The 7,379-nt window shown below is 49.6% G+C and overlaps 1 long non-coding RNA gene across 4 annotated transcripts; it reads left to right on the top strand.

Annotated features, from left to right (window-relative positions):
* The first annotated feature begins 3,535 nt into the window (after nucleotides 1-3,535).
* Nucleotides 3,536-6,915, top strand: LOC103884890. 4 transcript variants are annotated; one of them, XR_001903177.3, is made up of 4 exons: nucleotides 3,536-3,646; nucleotides 3,843-4,064; nucleotides 5,242-5,428; nucleotides 5,913-6,915. It is a non-coding gene; the product is annotated as an uncharacterized LOC103884890 (long non-coding RNA). The 4 variants fall into 4 exon arrangements; XR_001903175.3 differs by lacking the exon at nucleotides 3,536-3,646 and having other exon boundaries at nucleotides 3,734-4,064; XR_001903174.3 differs by lacking the exons at nucleotides 3,536-3,646; nucleotides 3,843-4,064 and having other exon boundaries at nucleotides 5,002-5,428; nucleotides 5,913-6,034; nucleotides 6,114-6,915.
* Nucleotides 6,916-7,379: the final 464 nt, after the last annotated feature.

Genomic DNA, 7,379 nt, shown 5'->3' with positions numbered 1-7,379 from the left:
CAGCAACTCCCTCCAGCATAGCCAAAGCCGGAAGCAGCCCGGGTCTGGTGTAGGAGGATGGATGAACCACCTGTGCTGTGCTCGCGGCAGCACAGCCAAAGCAGCGCCAGGTCCGGCATGGGAGGATGGACCAACCACAGCACGTGCTCCTAGGGTGGAGCAGCGCTCGGCAATGGAGAGACGGGAGCTCCTGCCATGCGCAGTGACACGGCTCCATCCCAGAAACATCCCGCTGAGCAGAAGAGTCTACACCGTGCTTACACTCCACAACCCCATTCGACGTGATATTCTAGGTCAGGCAAGGCTGATTGTGATGGAAAAGTAAAACAGATGAAAACAAGAGTGGCTGCCTCTGGGGGCCGGGGGCCAGGATTGGCCAGGAAGGCCCATGACGGAGCTTTGTGGGGTGACGGCCTCCACGTGACGGCCTCTATGTCGTCTTTTTAAAGGTTTGGGCCTCACAGGTGTGCATTTGTCAAAACACAGAGAAGGTTTTATTAAGATTTTGACATTTCGTTACATTGAATATTTACCTTCAAGGGAAAAAACTGTAAAAAAATACTGAACTCTAGATGATAATATGCATGCTGAGATTTTAGGGGGACGTTTACCATGTCTGCATTTGCTTTGATGTGCATCAAAAAAGATAGAGGCTAAGAAATGCCACAAAGCAAGTGCAGTAAAAGGTTCATGATAGACTAGAGGTATTTATTAAAAATTATAAAACATTGTCGATTTTGCTGGATATTTTTAAATTCTTATTAAAATGTTGAAAATAGTAACATAAAAAATAAATAAAATGGTAGAGTTAACCCATTTATATCTGGGGTAGCAATTTTTTGAATTTTTGCCATCAGACCTTGGTGATCACCTTGAGCAGTAGGATAGAAATCCCACATGCCTAGCGTTCCAATAATGGAATGTTCCAATAATGGAATGCTAGGCATAAATGGATTAAGACCGAGTATATTAGCCAAGTATAAATACAAAGAGATGTTAAGCCTCTGTAGGAAGTGACACAGACACAGCGACTTCCTGTCTCCTGCCATATCCTGTCCACCAGAGGCCATCTCTGGGCCCAGCCCAAACCCAGGGCAGGGATCCCCCGAGGGCAGGATCGTAAGGGTCACTGGGGCCATTTTGGAAGCCGCCTACCATGCCCCATTCTGACTTGGTTGATCCCTCCCCAAACCTCCCCTGGTTCTTTCTCTTACTGCGCACACCACCCAGGAGCACATGCTTGTCTTAACTCTCCAGGTCCTTTGTCACTCCCTTCACATCCCACCTTCCTCAGAGGTGGCCACTGGAAGAGCTTAGATGACCAGCCCAGGCCTTTCTGTTCTAATCACCTGTGTACTTGGGCACACATACAGCTCACCAGACTGTGGAGTTGCTGTTTTTGTTTTAATAAGGCCACCGATACTCCACGTGATGATCTGACGTCCTCACTGAGTGTCCTCGGGAAGCCCCTTTGACAGACAGGGAGGCCGTGCCTGCACTCTGCTGCTTCAAACCGTGCCCGTAACTGCTGGCCTCTGCGGAGGAAATCTGCACGTTTAAAGAAGAGAAGGTGGTTTTAAAAACAAACCACTTTTGCACCTACAATGTTTTGAGCATCTATAAACTTTTTTCTCCACAAGCTGGATACCACCATAGTAACTCACGATAATAATTAAACTCACAACTTAGTAGGGGAGAGCGCGAGCTCTAATAAGATTCCACTCTTCTTAAGGGAGGAATGAAAGATAAAAGGGAAAATCTGAGTCATCCATCCAGGCTGATGTCATGGGATGCCACCTGCATCCAAATTGTCCCACAGGGGATGAGGAAGTTATTTGGTATCAAAGAGAAAAACTTAGCCAGAGCAGCCTTCAGAAGAGGAGCAAAGCCCCACACAGATATTTCTCAGAGAGTTCACAGAAAGTGTTCTAGTTTGTTGTTGTTGTTGTTGTTGTTATAAGGAAAATTGAGCAAAAGTATTAATGTCACAAAGAATCTACGACCAAGAATTCTCCTGGCCAGAGACTACATGTGAATGAAACTGGAAAATATTCTAGTAGACAGAATGGTGGGAATGCCAGTCAATGGAGATGGATTGTATTTGAACCAGGCAGAGTGGACCAATCACAAACCAGTAAGACTATTGGCATAAGTTAAATCCTGGGTCTCCAATTTAAACACATATATTCATGAGACAGCCTATTCCTCTTAGTCTCCGAGGAATGATCTTTACTATGTTCCTTTAGAGACCAATAACTCCTATAAGTTATCTAATTGTAAACTGCGCGGATACCCGCACCATGCACTTCAGAGCTCCTGGATACTCACAGCGTTCTCAGAGTGTAGTCTTTTTGATCATAGGAATTAGTCACTATCATACTCACCGTATTTTTATCTTAGAAGCTTTCTACAAATTCAGTCTCCACAAATAAGAAGACAAGCTGTCAAATCATGCGTTCCACTTGTGAGTTCAGGGCTGATGGCCACCAACTCCAGCAGATGGGAGGTGGGGTCACAGTCTTTGATGCCCCTCCCATGGAGAAAGCTTTCCAACTACATTTTTTTAACGTCTGACAAAAAAGAAGATCAGTAAAAGCAACATTTTAAAAGTTGGGAGTACGAGTATTTGAACTTTCTTATCCCAGTCCAACAGTCTTATTTGATGAGGATCCTAGAGCCCAGGTACCACTTCTTAGTTTGCTCTGGAGCCCTGCTACAAGAGCAGAAAAATATTTGTTGGTTTGCTTATTTACATAAAAATTACCCCCGAAATCAACAAGTTTTCTATAAAATACATCTGTGGTGAGTCCTGCGATGGCATTATTGTGAGGATACATGCCTTCTCACATCGCTTTTAAACAACGGAGTAGCTAATCTAAAATTATTTTTAGTCTTTTCATGCTAATGGAAGATGTGTAAATTCTACCTAAAATTCTAAACATGATCATTCTATACATTAAATTATCATGTAACAGAAGAGCACAGCATACAAAGACAGATTAATCTATCAACTCAAAATTTTGGAATAAAAAATATTTCCTATATGACTTATGCTAGATACGTATTTTTGGAACCCACGAAAATAAAATTATTTTGAAAAGAATATTGCAAACTTTGAGTTTCTTTGGCTTCTACTTGCAAGATTGGAAAATTTGAAAAGTGTCTTCAGCTTTAGCTCATCTGAACTGCTGAAGTTCTAAAATCCCAGCTGATGAGAGTTTTAATCTTAGTAAACAACAATTCTGAGAAATGGAAAGAGCTATTCGCAAGGCAATTCATGTATTCATTTCATTCAACAACACAACCCAGGAGATTTGAGACATTTTAAAAGGAATTTTCCTGTTTTCTCGCCCCTGCAATTGATTTCCCACAGACTAGAAACTTGGCCATGTCGGCTGTGGGCTGTGGACAACCCCAGCTGGCAGGAGGGACCTGACCAGCACCTGGGTTCTCAGGGTCCCCCCACCGCCGGCTGCACAGCCCAGCACAGGCCGGGGGTGGGCCCGGGCCCTGCGGAGAGGGCGGGTCTGAGCGGGCTGGAATGTGTTTACCCTGCAGGCCGGCATCTCAGCCTCAGGCCCCACAGCGGGGCTCCTGTCTCCACCCCCGCGGGCTCTGCAGGGCTGGGGCTGCTCCGGAGTTTCTGGTAAGGCCCTCGGGAGTCCAAAGCCCCCACATCCTCAGCAGAGCCCCGGCGAGTGCCCCGCGGGTGGCGGCAGCTGTGGGGCCGTCTGGGATTCCCCGCAGCACTGACCCTGCGCCTCGCGTGTCTGGGCTTCGTGGTGAGGGGCGGTGGGGTGCGCGCGATCCTTTGTGACTCAGCTGAACAGGAAACCTCCCAGCGCCCCAGCAGGAGCGTGGAGGCCAGTCAGGAAGGGGCACATTCCAAGCGAAGCAGACCCCAGTCCTCGCCCTGCGGAGGAAACGCGGTGTGGAGGGACAGAAACGGCCCTCGGGCCACAAAACCACCGCGGCCACAGCAGCGAGGCGTCCGGCAGGGAGCGGACCGTGGTGGAGGCCCCTGAGCCCAGCGGGCTGTGCAGACCCGGGAGACGCTGAAGCAGGTGCGCTGAGCCCCAGAGCGGGCGGACCAGGCCGCGGTGGAGGGACAGGCCGGGGACGCGGCGCAGCCCCTGCGGGGAGGAACGGGGTCCGGCGGGGACGCCCTCCCAGGGGCTGAAATGCCCGGGACGGGCCTGGGCGTGGAGGAGCCGGGGATGGGGGGAGTCCGCCTCCAGCCACCGACGGCTGCCCGAGGCAGGGCCTGCAGGAGAGACCCGGGCCGGGCACGGAGGGACCGCGGCGGGACCTGGCGGGCAGGGGTCGGGACAGGGCCTGCCAGTCAAGTCCACCAGGGCTGCTGGGTGGTCGAGGTGGGCTGGGGGAAGGAGGCTGAGCACCGGCCCCGGGCGAGCCGAGACTCCTGCCTGATCCGAGGAGGGAGGCAGCGGTGGGGGGCGGAGGCTTCACCCCTCCCCAGGGAGGCCGCCCCGCAGCTGCCCCTCCACGCTCCGGGGCCACCGCGCTGGGCCTTGGTCACCACCTGGCCCCCACCCACGCTCAGACGAGAGGCAGTGCGGCTTCCCCACGTTCCCACCCCAGCGGCTGTCCCCGCAGAGCGTGAAGAGGCCCGGCTCCTGCAGGAACGCAGCCCAGCGCGAAACCCGAAACCCCAAAACCCCGCTCCTCCCGGAAACGGGCGGACTTCAGGGGCGTCCCCATGTCCCCAGGAGCACACAACACACACAACGCACACGCAACACAAATGCCACAGAGCACAGACAACACACACAGCACACACACCAACACACACACACACCACACACAACGCATACACAACACACATGCCACACAGCACACACAACACACATGTCACACAACACACATGTCACACACGACACACAACACACACATATGACACACACAACACACAAACACCACACAAACACAGATGCCACACACAACATATATACAACACACACGCCACATAACACACAACACACATAGTCCACACACACACACCACACAAATACACATGCCACATAGCTCCTCAGACACCGGATTAAAGAAGGAAGAGGTTTTTTATTTGGCCGGGAGCATGGGCAGACTTGTGTCTTAAGAGCCGAGCTCCCTGAAGAAGAAATATGTGGCCTTTTTTTTCCGGTGTCTGAGGAGCACTCACACACTCATACTCACAAGGACAGATACTAATCCTGAAACATTCTCTTCTGAGCCCATAAGGAAGAATTCAGATGGCGGCTGCCTCTTCCTCTTCAGAGTCATATTGAGAAGCAATAAACTTTTAGCCTAAAACCCAGGTTTCGGGCTCCATGGGCAGAGAGGCAAATACAGTCCGTCACCAAGATCTCCAACACGACCAGGAGGCCCGGCGCGCCAGGAAGAAGGACGTGCTTCCGGTCTCTAGAAGGTATTGAGTGATAGCAATGCACCCGAGTCACGACAGTTTTAAAGTTCTTCCGCACGTGGCTACTCATCTATTGATGAAATTAAATTCATCAAAACTTACATGGATATTTAGTATGTTTCACCAGAGGCAAGATAATTTTTTATTTAACAAGTTATGTCAATACACATTACAATATGTGTGCACATAAGTATGTATATATGACATACACACACATGCATAGTATAATATGTGTGTATTTACATAGTTTGGTACATATTAATATCTGTATCATATCTGTGTATCTCCCTAGGCCTAAAGCAATGCTTCTCAAAATATTCTCTGCACCAAAAAATGTCAGATATTTCATAATCACAATAGCATTTCATTATACATAAAAAATGTGAATAGCTAGATTATTAACATTTATTTATTAGACTATTAATGTTTCCTCTTCTTTTTTCCGAAACCTCTGGCATTTACTTGTCTGTAATATGAACCTGTAAAGGGAAATTTTAAAAATCTCAAGACCCCCAAACTTCTTATGCAAAAGGGAAGGTCACTGCAACCCCCTCTTCCAAATGAATTGCCGTTACTAACTTCCTGCTCCAGCCAGATCCCTGTGGAAAGGTAAAGGCCTCAGGTTTCTGGGGAGGGCTGCCTCACAGATCAATCACGAATAAATTCTCTGCTGTCCTCCCATAAACAGGCCACTCAGTGGTGACTCCAGTCTACAGTCTAAGTCCAGCGCCTGAAGCTGAAGTGTGGATTCCACACTGACCGTGTCCCCTACACGCTCGTCTTCTGTGTACAGAACACAGACTCCTTCCTCCACCTACCCAGAGACGCCTGTGTAACTGACTCTTCCTTTACTTCCTTTTCCTCTCTGGTCATTCGCCTTACCTTAGGGAACGTGTAAATTAGGCACTAAGGAACGTCTCACAGGAATGCAGCCGTCAGCTCTTCCTACCTGCCCCCGGTCCCGCTTAAGGAAATGCGTCAACACAAAGCCTCCTGAAAAGCTCTTCAGAGAAGCAGCCACAGTTGTGTCTGTGGCTAGTGTTTCTCCCAGATGCACCCTAAAGCTGGCTTGAAAAACCTCAACGAGCCGAGTGCCGTGGCTCATGCCTGTAATCCCAGCACTTTGGGAGGTGGGTGGATCACCTCAGATCAGGAGGTCGAGACCAGCCTGGCTAACATGGCGAAAGTCCATCTCTACTAAAAATACAAAAATTAGCCAGGTGTGGTAGTGCATGCCTATAGTCCCAGCTACTCAGGAGGCTGAGACAGGAGAATCACTTGAGCCCGGGAGGCAGAGGTTGCAGTGAGCCGAGATCATGCCACTGCCCTCCAGGCTGGGCGACAAGAGGGAGACTCCATTCTCCCAAGAGGGAGGATTTTAATTCACGTTGATTCAGAGTCCATTTGTGCCATCACAATTGATGTTTTACCTCTATTTGTTTTCTTTTCCACTATTTTGCTTTCCATTAAATAGAAAAAAGAAAAACCTCGATGATTGAGACTTAGGCCTCAGTCGCTCATTTCACTCCTCAAACCCATAGTCGCATCTTCTGATTTATGACAAACTTACATCCTAGGGACCAGGGGCGCCTGCAGATGCAGCGTCTCATGGAACTCAGCCAATGCGGATGTTGTGTTTGCAGAGGCACAGGTTCCAGTCCAACATACGCTGAAGCCCTGCTGGGCAGCGTGAGCTCTCCCAGCGGCACATTGGCTGTCCCAGGCCTTGACTTGTCTCTGCTCTCCTTCCTCTTCTCAACGTGTGTCTCCCGAAAGGATGGAAACACCTGCTTCTTTTCGAGAGCTCTCATGTGAGAGGGAAGGTGCTATTGAAAGGGGGACAGATGCGTGACCTGCATGACCAGTGTTCACCCAGCACAGCACCCCAGTGCATCACTGCGACCAGTGGCACAGCATCAGAATGCCCTGAGGCTGCAAGAGAGGCAGGCCTGGG

The sequence above is a fragment of the Papio anubis genome, chromosome 5 (assembly GCF_008728515.1).
Source record: "Papio anubis isolate 15944 chromosome 5, Panubis1.0, whole genome shotgun sequence".
Taxonomy (NCBI): domain Eukaryota; kingdom Metazoa; phylum Chordata; class Mammalia; order Primates; family Cercopithecidae; genus Papio; species Papio anubis.
The sequence above is the reverse complement of the archived record's forward strand: the minus strand, read 5'-3'. Positions and strand labels throughout refer to the sequence as shown.